Here is a 20814-nt window from a genome sequence, read left to right as displayed (position 1 = left end):
GTTGAATTGTGAAAAAACTTCCTTATCTTGGTACACTTGGAGGTAGCTTTGGCAGAGGTACTTTTGCTCGACTTATTTTAGGCCTGATTCACGGTTGCTGGAAGGATTTTAGGGCTGTTTTGAGAAGCGGTCCTTTTTCTCTTACGGACACGCAGTCCATAGGTGTTGCTGTGCGTGTGTGCAAATGTGTCGACCAGCATGCACATTCACATGAGGTTTACCTCATGTGCAGCAACGGTGGAGGTGGAAATGGGGTATGATTCATCCCAGATGGAGAGCAGGTCAAAATATGAGAAGTGCTGTTCCCTCAGCGGCCTTCGGACAAGATGACATACCATCCATGGCCATCAGAGGGGCAGCTACTGCTGTTTCAGAGGTGGGTAGAGTTGTGCCACTGGAGGTGTGAGCTCAAAGGTACCGGGCTGTCGTGAAATGAGCCCCCGAGGCTGTCTGCAGACTCCCCCAGTCCCTCAGAAAAAGCCCTGCCCTTCAGGTTCATCAACATTGTCCTTTGTCATTCCAAAATTTCCAGATAAAACAGGAGTGCAAAGTGCCACTTGACTGCTAATTATTGTGTCATTTTATTGCATTCATCCTCTTAAGGTTTGATATGTAAACTAATCACTGTGTGCTAGCTGCTGGCTTCCCAGGCAGCGCTCTTGCCTGCAGTGAATGTCAGGTAACGTGATGCAGTTTTCTTCTCCATGAAAGAAGGCAGCATTTACAGTGGGGTGCAGCAGGGAAGTGTGCCCGTGAGCAGCTGACAAGTGCTAATTTATGTGTCAAAGCCCATCTTGTCCCCTTCATACATATACAATCATGTCTGAACAACAAATCCTAGCGCAGGAGAGTGCTCGTGGACCAGTGGAGAAGCTGCACAATCACAGAGCCTCACATTTCCAGTCTGAGGAGCTCTGCTGTGTGCACATCGCTGCTTGCCACCAAATCCACTTCTCTTCTGGTTGCTGGCATCCTTCTAAAAACCTGACGTGCTCTGACCGTTGAGGCCATTTGCTAACACCCCTGCCTGCTCCCTCCCCCTCTCCTACTAATAAAACTCCTTGATGTGTCAAGCTGCAAAGCCTTCCCATTTCTAGCCATGCTGAAAGGTTATGGAAATCTGTTCATCATCTTGCCTGGCACAGGAACACTTAGAGCATGATAATCGGGTAGACAGTGAGGTGGGGCATGGAGGTCCAGGATGTGACCATGCAGAGCTCCTAGCTGTGATAATGAAGGGGGGAGAGATGTCAGAGTTACTGAAGTGAGAACCATCTGTGTTACAGCCAAAACTGGATACAAAGGCAATGACACAGGATTCATTATGTGCTGGGAACCCCTCCCCCAGAGGCATTATTATGGAGTAACCTTTGATCAAGACCAGAGAGAGGCTTAAACCAGGTCTGGGGATCTGAACAGTTGTGAACTTTTGATCCAAATCTCAGTGCTGCTGGTCAGATCTGCCTCTGAAGGAGGACACCTTTCCTCTTAGGCAGCAGATGGCTGTGCTTCCTACTGCCCTTTTTTCTCTTCTTTCCTCTTTCCCTGCCTTTAAGTTGGCACAGTGAGTCAGAGCTTAGCATTTGGGAGTGCCCGGTTCCCACTTCTTTTCTTGGCTGCGGACGATGCAGTCTCCCACAGCTTTTCCCCTGTCTTAACCTCGTCCCCACGGAAAGGCGAGATCATGGTGGAGGTGATGTGAATTGATGTTGGAAGGATTACAGAGACTGAGTGTCAGCCCAGGGAAGGCTTTGAGAGGACGAGCAGAAGCCAATATCTGAGAAAAGGCAACAGATGTGGGAAAAGGTGCCTGTGGAGGTGGAACGTGAGCTGGCTCCGGCCCCGCGTTCTCCTGCCTACTCCTTCCTGAACCGCATTTCAAACACGGGCAGGGCTATCTCAGAACGCCTCTGCTGGGCTCCAGCTCTGCAGTCACTGGGGACAGTTGTATCCGCTCAGGCACAAGTACAGGCCGTGCAAAGAGGTGCCAAATTGGAAAGCTGTGAGGTGCAACTGTTACTGAGTGTGCTTCCAGCTCATAGATTCGCTGCTGCAGGGTGTCGGGGCTGGGAGCAGGAGGCTCATCAGAGGTTAGGAGGTGGAGTGTGTAGGGGGCAAGAAGCTGTTTTCTTGGCTTTTCAAAATGATGTTGTGTCCTTCCAAGAACTCAGTCCCATTAAAGGGAGTTAACATTAGGCAAGGGCAGCATAGCTTGATGTGGGGGGCAGGGCTGTCTGTGTTGAGAGAGAGACATGGCTGTAGTCCATAATGCTCATCATGAACAATAAGCACTAGCCAGTTTTAAGGTTGGGGAGGTAGTAACATTTTAGCACCTCTTTCCCCTCTCCTCCCATACTTTCACAACTGGTTAAAGAACAGTGTGTCCAATTGAAGAGAGGCCTTTTATTTTTTTGCACATATACAGCTTCCAAATGGCTGGCATGTGAGGGTTGTTCTGCCTTTGAAGGAATGGAGAGTTGGTTAGTTTTATTGCAAGGTTTTATTGACTTCTGTAAAACTTCTCACCTCTTGGTTGAGGAGAATGCCCAGAAAAGAGGGGAAGTGACAAATCTCAGGCAGTGAATTGCTCGTTTCCAGGCAGCCATCACAAGTACAGCTAAGTGACCAAGCAGTAGCAGTCGTGGCTCAGCGCGTTCTGCAGGGCCAGGAGAAATCCAGTGAGAGAAAGCCCCCTCAAATGTTTTATCTGGGCCTGCGTGTCCAGCATACAAGGAAAAATGCAACTCTGTGATGCATAGTTTTATTGGCGAAATAATTCTGGTATATGATGTTTGGTTTATGCGTTGTTCAGGGCCAAGATCTGGCCCCATATGTGGAATTATTAAATGGCAAATTAAGTCAGTTAATAGAATTAATTGAGTCGATGTAATCCTTTTAATCAGATACATTTGGTCCCTTCTCAGATGAATTAGAATCCATTAACAGATAAGTCAATTATTGGACTAAATTAAATCTAATAATAATGCCTGCTGCTCACAGCTACGCTAATTAATCTAAATACACTTACCTATCTCCCAAGGTTGTGGGTTGTGTTTTTTTTTTTTTAAGGCTTAATTGATGTTCCTAAAGTGCTCTGAGATCTTTTAGATAACAGAAGGATCTATGTGAGCAAAATATTATCTCTTAACAGACTATAAACTAATTAAAAGACTGATCTATTTACAGATTGCAGTTTTACTTTAATCTCCTCGACCTATTCGGAAGAGTTTGCATTGGCTCAGAAAAACAATATTCCTGCTGCAATCTTATTATTACTTTACAGGTTCCTAAGTGGTCCTTTCATTCAGAAAATGAAAGGGAGAAGGAGAAAAAACAACCATTAAAGTGCTGACAAAAAAAGAAAAGGACCTGGAACCTTTATATTCTACCTCCGATAAATGGTACAGATAGGGAAGAGAGGGATCAGTGACCTGAAACCTTAGATCCTTTCATTTATTTTCATTTCACAAAAGGCAGAAGACATTCTATCCTGTTTGTTCACTATCTTTGTATCCGGTGCAGTTGGTGAGAGAGCTCTCTTGGTTGGGTGAAGGCATTTTTTGCCTCATTTGTATTTCACAGCCATGTGATTTTTGTTTTAAAGTGTCTGCCGTTGTCCTGAGGGGCAGAGCGCAGTGATAGACGTGCGGACAGATGTGAGGGGCGTTTGTGGGGTGTTTGAGCTCACCCTCTCTATTGAGTTAATTTTTATTTACGGCAAGTGCTTGGCTGGCCATAAGGCAAGGACATGGTATACACAGGTGGGTTATTAGTTAGCCAGTGCTGGGTCTATCCCAGTTAAAGAAAAATCTTGTAGTTTGTAATGTGGGAGGCTTTCTCCGAGGATGTCCCACGCAAGGGATGCAGCTTGTAGATGTGCTCTCTCTCCTTCCTAGTGTCCTGTTGGCTCCCAGTGTTTTTGGCTGCCCAGATCCAGCGAGGTGCCCTTGAGAGCTCCCTCTGAGCTTGGTGGCGTTAAGTTCAGGACTCAACAAACGCTCCGGGAGCAGAAGGTTTTCGGAGGTGGACAAAGCATGTGTTTGCTAACACAGGGTCAGTAAATCTGGGATCAGGCAGCCCGAGAAGGAAAGCAAAGTCAAGAGGTGTTGCGCCTGGATGATGAAACTGGACATATCACAGGTGTTCACGGTGCAAACACACGCTCCATGCACGTGTCCTTTTTCGGTTGCCTCTCAAGCTCTGAAAGTTGCAGCTGGCAACTGCAAGCGTGCAGGGGAAGCAAAACGCAGGGGAGCTGGGTGCCTGCTTCGTGGGGTCACCCCGCCTGGTGGTGTGCACGCAGCCTCCAGTCCCACTGCTGCTCCTGCTTGGAGCTTCCCAGAGATGCCAGTGGACAAGCCCACGGAGAGCACATTACAGCTGTCTAGACATAAGCCACGCTCCATCCCGCCGGAGATTTCATTTGTGGTAGAATTGGGCTCTGTTCCATGAGGAGGTGTAATATGTGCGGAAAATATTATTATAGCAAAATAGCCTCCTTTAATTGACTCGAAATTTTGCAGGATTCCTTCCTAGGTTTGGGTAATCCTGCGCTCTCCGGAATTAATGAGCTGACATAGCACTTCTTCGGGTTTGGCAGCTTGACAGCTAATTTAGAACTCCCTAAACTCATTTCACTAATGACTCCCATTTGTTCTATCTCAAAGCCTGGAAACAAATGCAAAATACCAGCGCCATTGTCCCATCCTTAGCAAGTCATTCTTTCCCCTCAGTGTTTCTGGCACCTTAACAGCAAGCTGCCTTGGGAAAACTGATTAACCCTTTCCCTTCCTGGAACAGTTAAAATCAATTTTGATCCCCCTGGGAAGGTGGGGAAGGAAAACTGAACTCGTTGTGGCTGGAAGGCACGGAATTAACCTGCGAGAAAGACGGGAGGTGTAGCCCAAGTAGTGGCTGCAGGTAGTTAAATATAGCCATATTTCCACAAGCTCGGCCTTCAGAAACCTTCTTCTCATCCCAGGAACCAGGTATGTGCAAAAGGACCTGTCTGGCCCAGTGCAGATCAGCCAGCGAGCCTGAATGCACCGTGCTTCGCCTTGTAATTTAGTCAGCTGAAACATCAGCGTGGCTGTTTCCTATTTAAACTACATATTGCTGCCTCCAGTCTCTTCCCATTACGGTTTTGACATGACAACAAGACAAATAATTTTTTTAAAAGACCTTTTATCTTCTCAACCATTTATTTTCACTTACTTAGCCCGGGGGCAGAGCTGACCTCAGCGTAAGCGATGATCATTCACCATGGCAGCTGTACAGTCATATGGGTCCTGGTGATTGGCCTAAGCCCGAGAAGCCTTCGCTGTCCAGCTGCTGCGTTGCGTCTCGTTTTTTTTCCCCCTCTTGCCCAACATCTTGCACGCTTTATTATTGCTATTTTTTCCCTTGGAACGTCTCCCTGCTTGGCCGGTGGCAGCCCCGCGTTGGCCGCAGGTGCGGGGAGCCGTGCGGCCGCTTTGTTCAGCCACGGGCACGGCGCTGGGGCCGGACCTCCCAGGCTTCCCCATGCGGAGAGGGGGCTCGGCTGCCGTCACCTCCGAGTTGAGTCTGAAAGGTTCAGCAGCCATGTGAAATATGTTGTAATCATCTTATACAAACCATCTGTACATCTAAGACTTTTTTTTTTTTTTATCTGCTGAGTTCTGTGTCTGTGCCAGAAAGCTGTGCTCAGGCAAGATGAAATGTTTTGGGGGGGAAAAAAGAATCCAAACCTTTTGCTCTTTGATCTGTAACAAACCTATTTCAAATAACGCGTGTTTCTGCCGGTTTCCTAAACTTTTGGTTTTTGATAGCTGCCGTCCCAAACTCCTGCTGTGGCCAGCCACCTGAAGTTTGGCTGTCTGTGCCGTCCCTGTTTGGTGAAAGCACCTGTCGGAGCCCTTCCCCAGAAGCTGCTGTTTGTTTTCCCTCTGACAATTTCCCTGCTTTTGGATCTTGAGCTATTTTCAAGAGCCTTTACTTTCAGGGAGGAAGGAATCACCTCTTAGCTCCGCGTCCGAACTTCCAGCCCCCACAATCACTGACTGACGTCTGGAAAGGCTACGCCTGCCTGTCAGTAAATATTAGGTACTCAGAAACAGGGATGAGAAGTAATACAAAGGTCTGCTGATAATTTGTCATTTTTAATTTCCATGTAGAGTGGAAAGAGCTACAGAGTGAAAAATCTTTATTTTCATGCAAGTTGTAAGAGGGTTTTTGTTAACAGTTTGTGTGTGTATATGATCCTATGCTGTGATTTAAGTGTTCCCATTAGAAATGCAGAATAGGAAATAGGATCCCATCTGTGAGCAATTTAAGAGGAAGTGAGACAATGGAGTCGATTGCTGCTTCAGTTTAGATAATCAATACAAATATTATTAGTATAGTGATTTATCTTCCTAGGCACTTTATGAAAATGTGAATGCCAGACCCCGAAGACAGGTCAATATGATATTATCTGTTCCTGCCTTGCCATGATTATATTTCTTTCCCATGAAGCTTGAGCAGCTGCTTTGCTAAATGTTCTTCCCTGTGATGAAATAACACAGAAACAAAGTTGGGGCTTCCCTTTCTTTTCCAGGATTGGAAAGAGGCACTAAGGATATTAGTGCAAAAATTACTTTTATCCAAAATTTATACAAGGGGGCTACCACATGGTTTTTGGAAGATGAAGTCCTAGAATAAGTTTGCATAATTTTAAATACTTCTAGGCCATGAGTGTGTACACACAAATGCTGAGAAAACCCCTCTTGGGTTTAGTAGTTTTAGTAGTTTGGTTTTAGTAGTTTTATTGTAATGTCCTTTATCAAGCATTGCAGTGTGCTTTCTGAAGTTTTCTCATATCTAAGCATCGAGGTAGCTGTGAGTTTAAGTTGGTTCTTGGAACACAATTAAAAGGATCCAGAGAATAGGCTAGCTGACATTGCTGAAAGGCTTTTTAAATTGCTTTTACTTTGGGAAGGGGAGGGACCTTGTGAAAAACATCGACTTGTAGAAATGTCTTTAGCATATGTAACTGTGTGTGTTGTCAAGTGGATGGTGAGATTTGTCCTTCGTAAGAAGAAATGTTTGGAGGAGAGAAAAAATGTCAATAGCTTCAACGAGAACATGCCTAATTAAAGAGGGGATGATAAATGAAACCTCGGAGTGTGACGAGCACAATTCTGCTTGAAGACAACGTAGCACCTTGCTAGGGTGCTGTTTGGGAGACCTAAATGCAGCAGCTTGCTTTGCCAGAAGCTTAATATCAGCAGTGGTAGCAGAAGTCCTCAGCTGGGGCATATCTACTGCTGCATCCTGCCCAGGTAAGGTCCTGGGATGCACAGGCCAGAGCCTCCAGGCAGCAGAGAGGGAAAGACCTTGGCTCTCATGCACAACAATGCACCACAAATTTCATCCTTAACATCCTTGGGCATCCCTCCCTCGTCTCCAACATGAAAGCTGCAACACACTGTGTGGATTTGCAGAAAGGACGATGGCATTATGACTGGAGAGATGCTGGAGAGGTGGTGGTAATGGGGACCAGTAGCCTGGTTCAAGCTAGTTACTTGGTGTTTTCAGGTGCTATGAGGACGTTCTTGTTTTCAGGTTTGGGTTTCTTCAGGAAAGGTGTTGTGCTTTATAAAAACCAAGGCACTTTAATTACTCAGATTTTACCTCGGCTTTTTCACAAACCAGATAGTTAGGAATTTCCGCTGTTGCGAGGTGGAGCACAGCAAACATTCACCATGCCAGTAGCATTGCGTGACCGTCTGGAAGAGCAGGGAAGGGCCCTGTCCCCTGTGAGCCTGCACAGAGCCTCGGGCTCGGCAGAAAGGTGAAAAATACGAAGCTCTGAAGAGGAGAAATTGCTGATGCATGACGCTCGGAAATCTGGAAGAGTCCGAAAAGGGAGCTGAAAATACCCCCCAAAAATGACTATCTGTGGCTTGAACGAAATAGTGTCCGATCAGCATTCAGAAACCGCTGAATTCAGACCGTTCCAATACTGGCATTTTCCAGACTGCCTGCCAGTGGGATGCAGAGGAGAAAACGTGTAGAGCGTCTGCGGTCTCCTCAGCTCTTGCAAGACGGGGAAGGCGAGCTGGAAGCAAAGGGAATGAGAAGGCCCATTAAAAAGGATCTCTTTTTTTCTTATTGTGAGGAAGAGAGGAGTGTTGGGGTTGGAGGGCGATGGTCGCATGGCTGCACTGGGTGAGCATCTTTCAGCAATGAGTAGTCCATGCTTTTGTCCCTCCTGAATTTTATGTATTTTCAGAATGCCCATAAGAGGCAATTCAGGCTTCTGTAATGACATAGAAGCTGAGAGCTTCTAAACGTCTCCTGAGCTTTGTGTCCCCAATGTTGTAGTTGCTTTAGAAGCATGCCTCTCTTTTGCTTATGCTACCTGGAGTGACTGAGTTTGAAGCATCGCTTGGTAGTGCTCGAATTTATTTTACCCTCATATCTGAGATCTGAAATGACTGCCTGCAGGACCTTTTCCTCCTTTGCATTTGCAGCTGCCAAAAAAGGCGCCTTTCTAACCAAAGCAATGAGAGCAAATCCTGCCGTCTTCTGTGGCCCAGCCTTCTTGTAGCAGTAGTGAGTGTTGGGTCCTCTCCAACAAGCAGCTTCCCAGCGATCGCAACTGGATGGCAGCTGTGCTGGCTGGAGGGATCTGCCCCAGGTAGTGTGGTGGAGAGGAGGCCTTGTCCTCCGGCACTGCTCCTCTGCTTCTGTTCTCCATCAAAAAACTGTGTTTGTGCGATGGAGGAGGAGTGGGTGTTGTGCCTGGATGGCAGTGACGCAAGCTGGAATGTGTTCTGGTTGGTGCTGGAGCATATGGTAGGTGAAATACACTTGGGATGCAGGCTTCACGCTAGCGTGGCTGGCCTGGTTTGACTTATACCCATTGTTCCCAAGTGCTTTGTCAAGAAAAATCGGGAGAGGAAGCAGACAAACAGATACGGAGGGGGGACTCCAGCAGCAGATCACCTGCAGGCACTGAAGTGCTGAAGAATCTGTGGTACAGAGAAACAGCGTGGAAGAGGTAAGAATTCAGTGGCATATAAACACCAGCTGAGTCTAGAAAGTGGAAAAGTAAGGTCAGAATGGCTTCAGTGCTTGGGCAGGGATGGTCATGATGCCCTTGCTGTGTCTGTGGCTCCCCTGTGTGGGACAGAGGTGAGGAGCATCCTTACCACAAAATCCCTGTTACCATTCTAGCAGAGTTGTGGGTTCCTGGTTTCAAATGACACATTGTGTCATCAAGGCAGTGGGTGATCTCAGGTGCTGAAAGGCGTCCTATTGCTGTCAGTGATGTTGTCTTGGGTTCCAGGAGCTGAACATCTTGTCTTCAGATAACTTCAGTATAAATCCTAAGCAAAATCTCTGCTGCTGCGTGGTGCTGGAGGGATTGCAGAGTTGGATCTCTGTTGCAGCCGAGGCCTGGTTTCCTTCTTGCCTGCGGTCACGAAACTCCACTGACTTCAGCAGGGCTGTTCCTGAAGCTCCCCGTGAAACTGAAAGGAGATTAAGATCCCAGCAGTGCCTCTCGTTCTTCTTGTGTCTTGCACCTTTGTTAAGACCTTGCATTTCAAACCATTTTAGCCAGTGGGAGGCAAATCAAAGCTGTTAGGTTTTAGCCGGTGACAATAGTACAGTGCTGCGTGGCCAGCCCAGCCCCTTGTCTTTGTGGGACATTTGATCAGCAGTGATTCTTGCCTTTATTTCGTTTGCTTCTGCATCTGCATTCCTGACTCTTTTTTCAAGTTGAATTTTTAACTGGTGGCTTGTTAGGAGCAAATAGACCAAAGGATATTGACTTTACACCTACTAATTTGGGGGTGCTAACAAGTAAACATAAAAGCTGGATGATCACTGGGTAAGTTGATCCACCTGGGGGGACTGGAGGAGGGGAGCTGAAAAGCATAGCAAAGAAACTGCACTTTAGTTTCTAGCTGGTTACCTCGTCTGTTCTTGTAAATATAATGAGTTTGCATGAACATTTGACGGTCACAATTGCTATAACCCACTTTGTGCTTTGCCAGGGTTTTCTGGTGCCGGAACTGTTAAACCTGTGTGGGCATAAGAAGGAGCTAAGATCCTAATTAAAAGATGCTGAATGTGTTTGCTTGGAAATGAGGTGCCCTTTACAGCACTGGTGGAACAAAGCTTTCTTCCTGCAGCATATGTGTGTGCAGCACAGCGGATGAGTCAGGATCCATGTAGCTGAGGGGCTGGCGAGCTTTGTGCGTGCAGCAGGCAGAAACACATCTTGTAAGGCATACAGTAGCTCTAATATACCTAGAATAGATACTGACAAGAGCAAAAGTCAGCAGTGTGGGAGTACACCTGACATCAGTTCTCCAGCTGCTATGTGGAGGCATGCCGAGAGTGGAGAGATGTGTGGTAGGGGTAAACTTCAACCTCCAGAGTGAAAAACTGGAGATAGCAAGAGCCGTGTGGATGGGGGTTGTTGATTTAGAGTGGATATTAATACCTTTCTGATGCTTGTTAAGCAAATGTGAATCCATGCAGCTCCAGGTGCTTTGGCTGCAGGGTTTGTGGGGCCTGGTCATGGCGTGGCCGTGGGCAGTTTCACTGCTGCTGGATCTCAAGGCAGCTGCAGACGTGCCTGTCTCTCTGACAGAATAACCATGCATCCTTAGGTACTCTTAATTCAAGAGAAGCATGTCAGCTTTCTTGGGGAGAGTGACCTACGGTAGGGGAGCTGGAACGCAGCTAAGGAATGATGGATCCTAACCCTGATGGTCCTGCTTTGGGCAGAGGGCTGAGCCAGGTGATCTCTAGCAATCCTTTCCAGCCTGTGCTGTTTTGTGATTTGGTGAGTGTCTTTCAACACTCAGGACAGACCTGGCAGATAAGGTTGTCAGTGGTTCTTTGAAGGCAGTGGTTCTCTGGATGCAGTGGGATCCTTAGGAAGTGTCTGGTGGTGCCCTGTCTCTCCCTTTCCTCCCTGTGATTTTGTACTGAAATTTTAAAGAATTTGTAGTCTAAAAAATTAGACGTATGCTAAATTTCCCATACTGCCATGCTAGTCCTGCTGCCCATTCCCTTAGTTTGGAGTGACTCGCATTTGTCAAGGCAACACCTTTCTGCACAAGGGCATCATCTGTATTTCGTTCAGAGGACTGCGCTGTGTAGTGGAGGGGCATGCTTTGGGCCAGTGCAATAACCAGTATGTGTTATCTTAGTTTCCAGCCCTGCGTACCCGCTCCCAGGCTTCCTTTCACCAGGCCCCGCTCTGTGGTTGTGACTTTCAGCCCCAGCCCTGCTCCTTGGTGTCTGACCTGGCTGAAACCAATATCAGTCTCTCAGCAGGAGGAATCTGAGGAAATGCTGCAAATTTCAGCTCCTGGGGCTAAATTGTTGTGCTCTTTAACAGCAAACTGTGTTGAACTAATTGACAACCAGCTTTAAACATACCCTGATCAAGCAAATGCATTGATTTATTTTTTCCTCTCTTACCAAGCGTTAAGCAGCTTCCAGCTTGGTTTCCTCCCCGAGAGTTGGATAACTCATCTATTGTGTAGTAAAACTGATGGCGGTTTTGACCTCTATACAATCCTTTCAGTGTGCTGAGGGAGGAAGGAGCTTCTTACGCTTGTGTGACTGTTTGACCACTTAAAACAAAACAAAACAAAACAAAAAAGCCCAACCCCAAACCACACACGACAACAAAAGATGATCCATTTTCTCTGGATGTCTTTGAAAGAAGCTCAGTTTAGAGACAGACTGGAGAGAAAAGCTATTGATTTTGTATGACCTCCAAACAGACTGCGGTCAGTATATTTTCCCTGTTGGAAGCGGTTCAGGGCTCTGAATTTCAGTGTCAGTGTTTGTATTCTAAAGTGCACCGGAGCTTTTGCAGCTTCTTCAATAAAAAGCAAGCTTTAAGGAGAGGTATATATGTATTTCCCTCTGGATCTGTCTCTCCGTTCTTTTTCTCCCCTCTATTGCTTGGTTGTGTTGCTGATTAAGCATTCACAGTTCCTTCTCACTGACGTGCTGCAGGTTAGTGGCTTCGGCTAGGACTGCAAGCAACAGCTCTGTGATCCCATCTTGCTTTTTGCACTGCAGAGCCAGGTCCTTTGCCTGCCTGCGCTAGTACCCGTTGCTCAGCATTAGGAGAGGTGCTGCAGCCTTGGTTTGTTCCTCCAGCTGAACTTTCCTATCTTGGACCATCTGGTAGGTCTTCAGCATTTTTCTCTTTCCTCACTTTTTTTTTTACTCTTTCCTGTACACAGTGATAAACCTTCCAAAAAATGCCATCTCATCTTACACTCCGAATACTGACTTTTACATAGGAAAGCTGTCTTGATTTGCACTCGGTCTCCTGCAGTGGAACCAGGTGTTCTGTCTGGTGACTCCAGCAGTCACCACATGCAGTGATTGCTCTGTTTGCCGCACGTTGGTGTCCTTGTTAAATGTTCTTGTGAAACGGCTTGTGGCGGCTGCTGAGCCCTTTCTGTGGCAATTGCCTATCTAGGAGTGATTATAAGGGTGGAAGGACGTGTGGGACGTGTTAAGGACACCAGGCGTGTGATTGTCAGGTGTCAAATGAACTTCTTGGAGCTCCTTTGAGATGAGCAGTGCCAGTCAGCATCCCTCCATGCCGAGGTGTTGATTGCGTTATCTCCTCGTAATTTAACAATAATGCTTTTCATTATTGTGTATTTGGTTTGTGTGTTTCCGCCTGCTTTGTGGCAAATTCAACACAGTTAGCTACTAGTTAGCACATCAAAAGGCAGCGATAACCGGGAAGGATTAATTGAGCCGTGGGCAGAGGTGGGTGACCTGGATGCCCGCTGCTGAGCTCTCTCTGTTGGCTCTGATAGTGCTTGCTTGATTTCTACCTCGCATGGATGGACGTTCCTAACATCATGTATAGAAAAATGGTTGGGCCTCGCTGGCTCTGGCAGCCTTTCAGTGTGTCAGGGTGAAGGTGCAGATGGGCAAGATCCTGTCTTGTAGCTGCCTGGAGCGCGTGTGGTCTGCTGGCAAGGACATGGCACCAGTGTCTAACTTCAGCGCTTAGTTTCCTGGAGCCATGGCCCACAGCTGTACTGTAGTGACTGGTGGAATGCTTCTTCTGTAGCCCGGGCCAGGTCAGGCTGAGGCTGCAGCCCGTGCTGTGCGTGTAACCCCAGTGACTCCCAGAGCAGGACTTCAGGGCTCCCCAAAACTTCTTGCCATGTCCAACCCAAACCCCCCTCTCCCTACATCTGACTTTACACGAACCCTTCATGAATGGCTTGGCAAACACTGCTGGGAGCAGTGAGGGACAGAAGCCGAGCTGTTAAACCTCTGCACAAACATGAAGGAGAGGAGCTGACGGGGGGATCAGGCGAGGCCCTGACGTGCTCCGGGGAGCCCCCAGCCCCAGGTGGCTGCTGCCTGCCGAGCGCTCACCCAGCGCCTGTGGTCCTGGGTGGCAGTGACAGTGCGCGGTGTCGGGATCGCGGCTAATCACCGGGAAAGCAGCACGGCAAGACGTTAATGTGTTGTGACGGCTTTCGTAGGCATTTTCCAGCACGTTGCAGTGATGGAGCAGAAAGATGATGATGTCTTTTTAATGATCTAAATGAAAAATGAAGCACGCGTAGAAGAGCTGAGATGTCCTTGTGTTCTAAGTGACTGTAATCTGTTTCTGATAGCAGGGTACCAAAATAGCCCTTTGATTCTCAGAGGTAATTGTACCTCTTAATTAGCTGAAGAAAAAAAAAACACTGCCTGAGATCTTGCTATATAAATTATAATTAACCCCTTGGCACTGGAAGTTGAGATTTCCTGCCCCCGAGCACAAATGCAGAACGCATTAGCAGCACTTAGCGTCAGGCACTCTCGCCCACCGCAGAGGGGTCAGCCCGCTCCCCAGTGAATGCCGCTGGCATCCAGGAGGAAAATGGCCGGGACACCGCGGAAACCCGAGGGGAAGCGCTAAATGCACCATTTGGAGATGTTTGACCTGCTTTTTTTTTTCAGAGCTGCAAATGCCACAGCAGGAAGGACAACACAGACAAACCCGGTGGGGAGATGCGAGCGAGGAGAGGGCCATTCCCGGCAAGCGTTTTTGTTCATCGACATGGCTGGGTGGTTCGCCTGGAGAATGGCTCTGGGGGCTCCCGCTTCACACACCTCGGGTGAAATCATTGTCTGTGGCCAGACACACTCGGCTGTGCCTGTTGTATGCAGAACGCACCAGCCACGGGCGACTGGCCACCCACTGTTATCATTCACCAGCATCCTGCTTTTTTGTCTCCTTTTCATTTGCGTCTCTCTGGGGATGAATTTTAACTCTTCCCACTAGAGGTGGACCCGAAGCAGAGCGTCAGGTTGGGAGCTGGAGGGTGAGGGTGAGCATCACGGTTGTTCTGGGCTGGCTGGAGGCTGCTAGCACCGTGGCTGTGCCTGCCCTGTGCCCTGCCCACCCCGATGCACAGACAGTCTCTGTTTCACGCTTTGCTCTGGCCCTCTTTGGGAAGGGCCCTGCCCAGTGGGGCCTGGGATAGGGGCCGTGTGCTGTCCCTGCCAGGAGCTGGCACCAGAGCTCCTTCTCTCAGGTCAGCCAGCTCCTTGGCTCCTTTTGGGCTCTCAAATGGAGAAACTGCTCTCTTCTACCATGTGTCATCCAGAGTGACTGCACTCTGCAGTGGGCTGTAAGGCTTTCAGGTGGGCTGTTTTCCATGGGCTCTCCGTGGTGGTGTGGCACGTCCTCGGGCTTCCACACACCTGTGGCTCTGACAGGGAGGGATGTCATGGTCCCCAGCAGCTTCCCTGAGCTCAGTGGGTGGCAGCAGCCATGGGGTGACTGGGTTGCGCTGGCAGGTTTCTTGGGTGGCCTTGTCCTGCCACGGCAGAGGTGAGGGGCAGCTCCACTCCTTGGTGTGGCCATGGAGCTGAAGACGTGACCATCAGGGCTGCCTTTAAATACTGCAGCTCCACTACTTATACATAAAGGGGGATTTTCCTTCTGCATGTTCATTCTCCTTTAAGACTGTAAGAGAGGACACAAGAGGAGAGTAACGAGGTGTCCGGTTGGGGAGGAGCAGTGCAGGCGTGGGGTAGGAGTGCTGGAAGGAGGGTTTTTCCTTTGCATTTTTCCTTTGAAAATGTGAAGTTTTTTTTAAAGTGAATGATGTGCTGATTGAAGAGTTGGCCAAAGAGTCCTCCAAGCTAAACAAGCTCTGTTTGTCTGTGCTAGGACAGGTGTAGGCTGGACACCTAGAGCAGCGGCATGCCATGTGCTTCCAGCATGTCACCCACTGTGCTGAGGGACCGTCCCCTGCACGGATCCGTGGGGTCCCTCTGTGGTGGGGAGGAGGAGAGAGGGATCCCCTGTTGCAGGGAGAGTAGAACTGTGTGTGTACTGGGTGAAGGACGAGGTCATGTTCACGCTTGGCTCTGCGCAGTGAGGTTTTCTGCAACATGGTGATATTATACAAGTGATAAATCAGGGCAGAATTTGGGCTTTTATTGAAAGATCCTGCAGGCATCCAGATGAGCTGAGCCTAAACTGAAACAGTTGGGAAATACTGAGAAACTCTGGGGTGTAAATACGGGACTGAATCTGAGCTTTACAGATGATGTGTGTCTCTAGGTAAATTGAACCTGGGATAAGCAACAGTAATATGTATTTTACTCTATCTACGTTGGTTCTTTAAGTCCAGAATAGCAACGAATAAGCTGTCAGAGATACTGCTGCTTTGCTGCTCTTGTTTGTAATGCTACAGATGAGGACTGGCTTGGTTCTGTACTTGATTTACTCTTTATATTACAGTTCAGCTTGGAATCGCCTTTTCTAAGTCCAAACACACGTGCTTTGGATGCAGAATTATATTTGAGCTTTTTAAAGTACATTTATTATACATAAAACTAATTTTACAGTTCTGACAGGTCTTATTTAAATGTCCAATGCCAGATGCCTTTTGTCCCAAGTGACTTTAGAAAGAAAAAGAAACAAAACCAACAAAAAAGCCAACTTTTCAAACTTTTCATGCAATGAAAAATGCAATAGAAGACAGGTAAATAGTCTTACCTATGCTGTGCCTTACCCTATGCTGTGAGTAATAGTTAAGAAAAAACACATTTCCAGAAATAGATATATGAAACCAAAGGTGTTAAAGGCAGGATTAACGTGACATCTGATTTTTGCTATTTCTGTTGCTGCTGCTCTGAGAATAGCTGGAAGAATTGTGCTATTTCTGTCAGGAGAGACCTTTAGAAGGGGCTGATAGAAAGGACCCCCCCCGAGGTATGTCCTCCAAGGGCTCTCTTTGGCTGCGGTTGGTTCCAGAGGATGTGTCTCCGTGGAAAGGAGGGAAGGCTTCGTAGCTTGTCCTCCTCTTTCAGCCTTTACTGAAAATTAATTATGGTCACCTGAGAATGACGATGGTATACTTCATTTCATAGCGCATTATACGGCAAAAGTGAGTGGCAGCAGCGTGAGCATTAAAAAGTCAGCATGTTTCTTTGAAATTGCATTTGCATCCATTTGTAACAACGACCCCGATTTAAAATCTTAAAATGTAGAGGAATTTTCCCAGTGTGCCAGAGCATTTTTTCTGGTAGGTTGCGTTGTTACCTCTGGGTTCCGGAGCCACAAGAATCCCACTGAAAATACTGTAGCATCGTGCAACTTCATTTTGAACATGGTTTTTACTTGTTGGAAGAAAGGAAAGTTACAGTGAGCCCCTTTGAGAAACTGCACAAACGTGCTTGTATTCCCATCCATAAAATTAATCGTCATCATTTCAGCTCAGCACAGAATAATAAAACCTGCATAGTACACAGAGAATGTTAAATATTTTCACGCCAGACACGGCTGATAATGTTAATTCACATAACTCTGCAAATGCCTTCTGCGTTTCTCCTCGTTAGCCCCAGTTTGGAGTACTCACAAACACAACAGTGGGACCTGGATGGGGCCCACATCTGGAGTACGTGAAACCATCATGGTGTTGGCATGCGGGAGAGATTTATGTGTTTGGGAGTCCTCGGTAAGAGGATATGGTGGTGCTAGCATCGCACCTACTTCATCGCTGAGGATGAGCAGCCAACCACCAGGCTGCCCAGGCTAGATGGATGAGTGCTTCAGGGTAAATATGGGCTGTCCTACACTTCTGGCCACAAATAAAGGAGCTTTGAAGAAGCAGGAGTACATGGGGTTCCCATCGTTGTCGTTCTCTGCTTATTGTTATTTTTGTGTACATCGGTATTTTTTTTGGGTTCAGCTGAGACTAGGAACAAGAGAGTCAAAATAACTTCAGCAAAGTTTGTTCTTGTGGTAATTCTAACCCTCTGCGGGACGGGGAAGGTTCACGTTATTTCCAGACCCAGGAGACTCCAGTGCTTTGGATGCATTTCAGCTGCGCGCTCAGGGCCAGGTTCTGAGGTCCTTGTCTGTTGGTCTTTACTATGTCAGTAGGAGTTTATTCAAATGAGAATGATCAAAGACATCAGGGTTTGGCCCTTTATTTTCATTTTAGGTGCTTTTTCAAGCATAACAGAGCTTCTGAACTTTTTGAGGCTCATCCTTCACTAATTCCAGACTCAGAGCCTGGCAGCTTTTCAAGCAGTTTTCCTGCATCTGTAGAAATACTGTCCACTTGAGCTGTGTTTGGAGACAGCAAGACACCCTGGTGAGATAGAGGAATTTCTGTGCTAACATTTTAAACGTTTCTCTTTCCAGGCCTACATCTTAGTCATTGCAAGCTTGCAGGTGGTAAAGTTCAGTTCAGAATTTGTTCGCTGCCACTCCCCGCCCAGACGTTTTTAAAGCACACAACCTATTGCCTCCAGTTTTACTGAATCTTGTCTAAATAAGCTTATTCACCATAGCTAAAGCTACTGCCAAAGTATTTTTAGTCTCTTGTGTTAGATTCTGCATAAAACATCTGCGAGAGGCCAAGCCTGATTCTCTGTTGCTTCGTGCTTTTTTCTCATATCTACAAATGGGTGCAAATGGTTCTGTGTCTAACCCTAACCCAAATGCTGACCAGACTCTGGGTGGTGCAGGCTTAGGCCAACAGCATGGTACTTAGGACAACTTAACGTTGTCCTCAGATGTTTTTTTATTTTATTTTATTTTTATTTTATTTAAGTTGGGTAAAATCTTTAAGATTTACCTTGGTATTTATTCTGCTCTTATGTCAGCTGAACTGTCACATAATTTTCATATATGTGGACTGATTACAGATCTCGAAGTTCAGTGAATCTTCATTTAAGCTTCTTCTAAGATGAATATTATTACTAATGGAGTTAGCTTGTAGGGGTTGTGTCTGAAAGCTTTGTCATCCCTCAGAGCGACCCAAGTGGGCAATCCTGAAAGGAGTACTTGTTTGTTTTAGATTCTTGTTTTTTTTCCCTTGGTATTGCTGTTCTGACAGGAGCAATAATCTCCTGCAGAGCTGTGAGCTTGCCCAAGGGTGCTTGGGGAGCACCAGTAGCTCCCAGTCCTTCCTTGTGCAACTCTTGTTGACCACTGCTGAACAGGCAGGGGACTTTCTGAGTGGGCATTCCTGAAGGTGAAACCACTGGCATGGTTCAACAGATGGTTCAGCAGTGTGCGAATAACAGTGTAGAACCCAAACATCTTTAGGGGCTGGCTGTGTCTGCCTGTGCACCCTCAGGGCCAGCTGCCCATGACAGCATGCCGTGCTCGCACAGCTGTCCTGGGCTGGGGGCTCAGGATGGCATGGCTGGCACCAGCGTGGATGTTTCTGCACATCTTGGCCTCATGTCACGTCCATGTGCCCAGTGAATGCCGAGTGGATGGCTCGGGGTCCCGGAGATGAGACAGGACATCCTTTTGCTGCTAGATGGTTGTTTGCAGTGAGAATGCCAGAAGGCATTTCTGGGAGCCTGAAGCCCTTATCTGCCAGGTCAGAGGTAAAAATCCCAGGAAGCTGCTTTAGTGTGGTGGGAAGGGAATTTGAGCCCTTGTTTCCCTGCTGAAACTGCTGGGATACTGCGCTTTGCTCTGGCTCCTGGAGCACTTGAGGCAAGGAGAGAGCCCTGGGGAGGGTGGGAGATCACAGGGGAGCTCACACTTCCCTGCCCAAAGTCATGCTTCCATTGCTTTGGCTGTGCAGCAGCAGGCAGAGACCAGACCCTGCAGCCCTGCATGGTCTGTATTGGCACATAGGGGCTTCTGACTTGTGCGAGCTCCTTTGTGTGGAAGTATTTGCAGGATCAGGTTGCTGCAGTGTAAGTGCCTTTGAGGTCTTTGCTGTGTTATAGATTTTCTTCTGATGTCTCACATGCAAGTATTTAATCTGTCTGGTTTCTGAGAGTTCCGAGCTTCAGCATGTTCTGCAGTGAGAGGGATGGATCATCTCTGCAGTCTTTGCTTTGTTCGCTTGCTCCCCTGCGCAGGCCTGGAGGGATGTAGTACTGGGCTGATGCCCCCAGGGGTTGATTTGCCTGAGATCTTGTCCTTCTCCCTGACTCCACTGCAGACTGAGCGAGAGAGTGCGGCTGTCCTCGCAAACCTGGGTGCTTGGAAGTGTTTGGAAATACCTGGAGTGTGGGCCTTGGAGCCGCTGTTACCCACCTCGCAGCGACCAGGCCTTGTGTGGTGTGACATGCGGAGCCTGTGCTCACTCAGGACTGACCTGGTGAGCTAAGGGTGCTGGTGTGAGGGTCGGAGCGCTGCCCTGCCGAGCACCAGCCTCACCGGTGGCAGCGGTTACTCCTGCTTTGCACCCTTTGCTTTGCTCTTCAGAACGGTGCCATCTGGGGGAATTTACAAAGGAGAAAATAAAAATTACAGATGCGGCGTAGATTCCCTCACTTGACAACAGCCTGCAGGCCTTGTTAGACCCTGCAGACTTTACATAATTTTGGCGTTGTTCCCTCTTATTATGTCATGAATATAAAGTGGAGACAGGGTCATTCTCTCCGATGTTGTGGTCACATAAAGGATTCTCTTTTTTTCTTTGCTTGAGGGCAGGCAGTGTTTGAACAAGCTTCAACTGTTGGAAGCAGGGATGTGCGGAAGAGCCTGCTCTCAGCCTGGCTGGGGTTCTCCCTGCAAGCACAGCCCTACAAGAGAGTGAGTCCTATTCTCTCAGAGGACAAACAAGTCTGTCTGCTGTGCACACGGCCAGTGCTTCCTCAGAAACATCTGTGGGTCATCCAGTCCTTCTGCACCTTCATTGCATTTTCCCTTTACTGCTATTCTGCACCTGGCTGGCACCTAGGATTTTGTGATGAATACCATAAAAACCTTACGTTTTTCACGTACCTTTTTCGTCTCTCTTTCCTTGTGCTTTTCTGGCTCCCATCCTCGCACTTCCAGGAAATATTTCAAAGATAATTTGGCATATTTTCTGCCACCTTCACATATCTTCCTGGCTTCATGTTTTTTTAGCTGGAAGATAGCTTTTCAACGTATATGCAATCCTTTTCACCTAGACATGTGAGGAATTCCACTCTCTTCCAGTGGGAGTTTTCAGGAAGGTTTAGGTTAAATGGGCCAATAAGGCAAAATGGTGTAGCAGAAGATCTTACCCTCTAAAGACATCTTTTTTCTTTCTCTCTCTCTCTCTCTCTTTTTTTTTCTTCTGGAAAATGTATCAGACTATCTAGCTGTCAAAGAATTTAAACAATAATAGCTGATCTGAAGGCTGGAGCGCGGAGCTTTTGAAAATAAAGATTGTAATCTTTCTGCGGAGCACCTGGGGACGGATGGGGCTCGAGGTGCTGTGTGCTGGGAAGCTCGGTGAGGCTCGCTGCCACTGAGGGTCCACATAAAGTTCCCGCGTGTTTTTCAGGACTGGGATTCACCCCGACAGATTTTAGCTGTCCGGGAGT

General features: G+C 47.5%; 1 protein-coding gene across 2 annotated transcripts in view; it reads left to right on the top strand.

Moving 5' to 3' along the window:
- Positions 1-20814, top strand: part of FGF18 (fibroblast growth factor 18) — a 66037-nt gene that overhangs the window by 23925 nt on the left and 21298 nt on the right. The gene's annotated exons all lie outside the window — the stretch shown is intronic.

Source organism: Numida meleagris, chromosome 12 (genome assembly GCF_002078875.1).
Source record: "Numida meleagris isolate 19003 breed g44 Domestic line chromosome 12, NumMel1.0, whole genome shotgun sequence".
In the NCBI taxonomy this organism is placed as follows: domain Eukaryota; kingdom Metazoa; phylum Chordata; class Aves; order Galliformes; family Numididae; genus Numida; species Numida meleagris.
The sequence above is the reverse complement of the archived record's forward strand: the minus strand, read 5'-3'. Positions and strand labels throughout refer to the sequence as shown.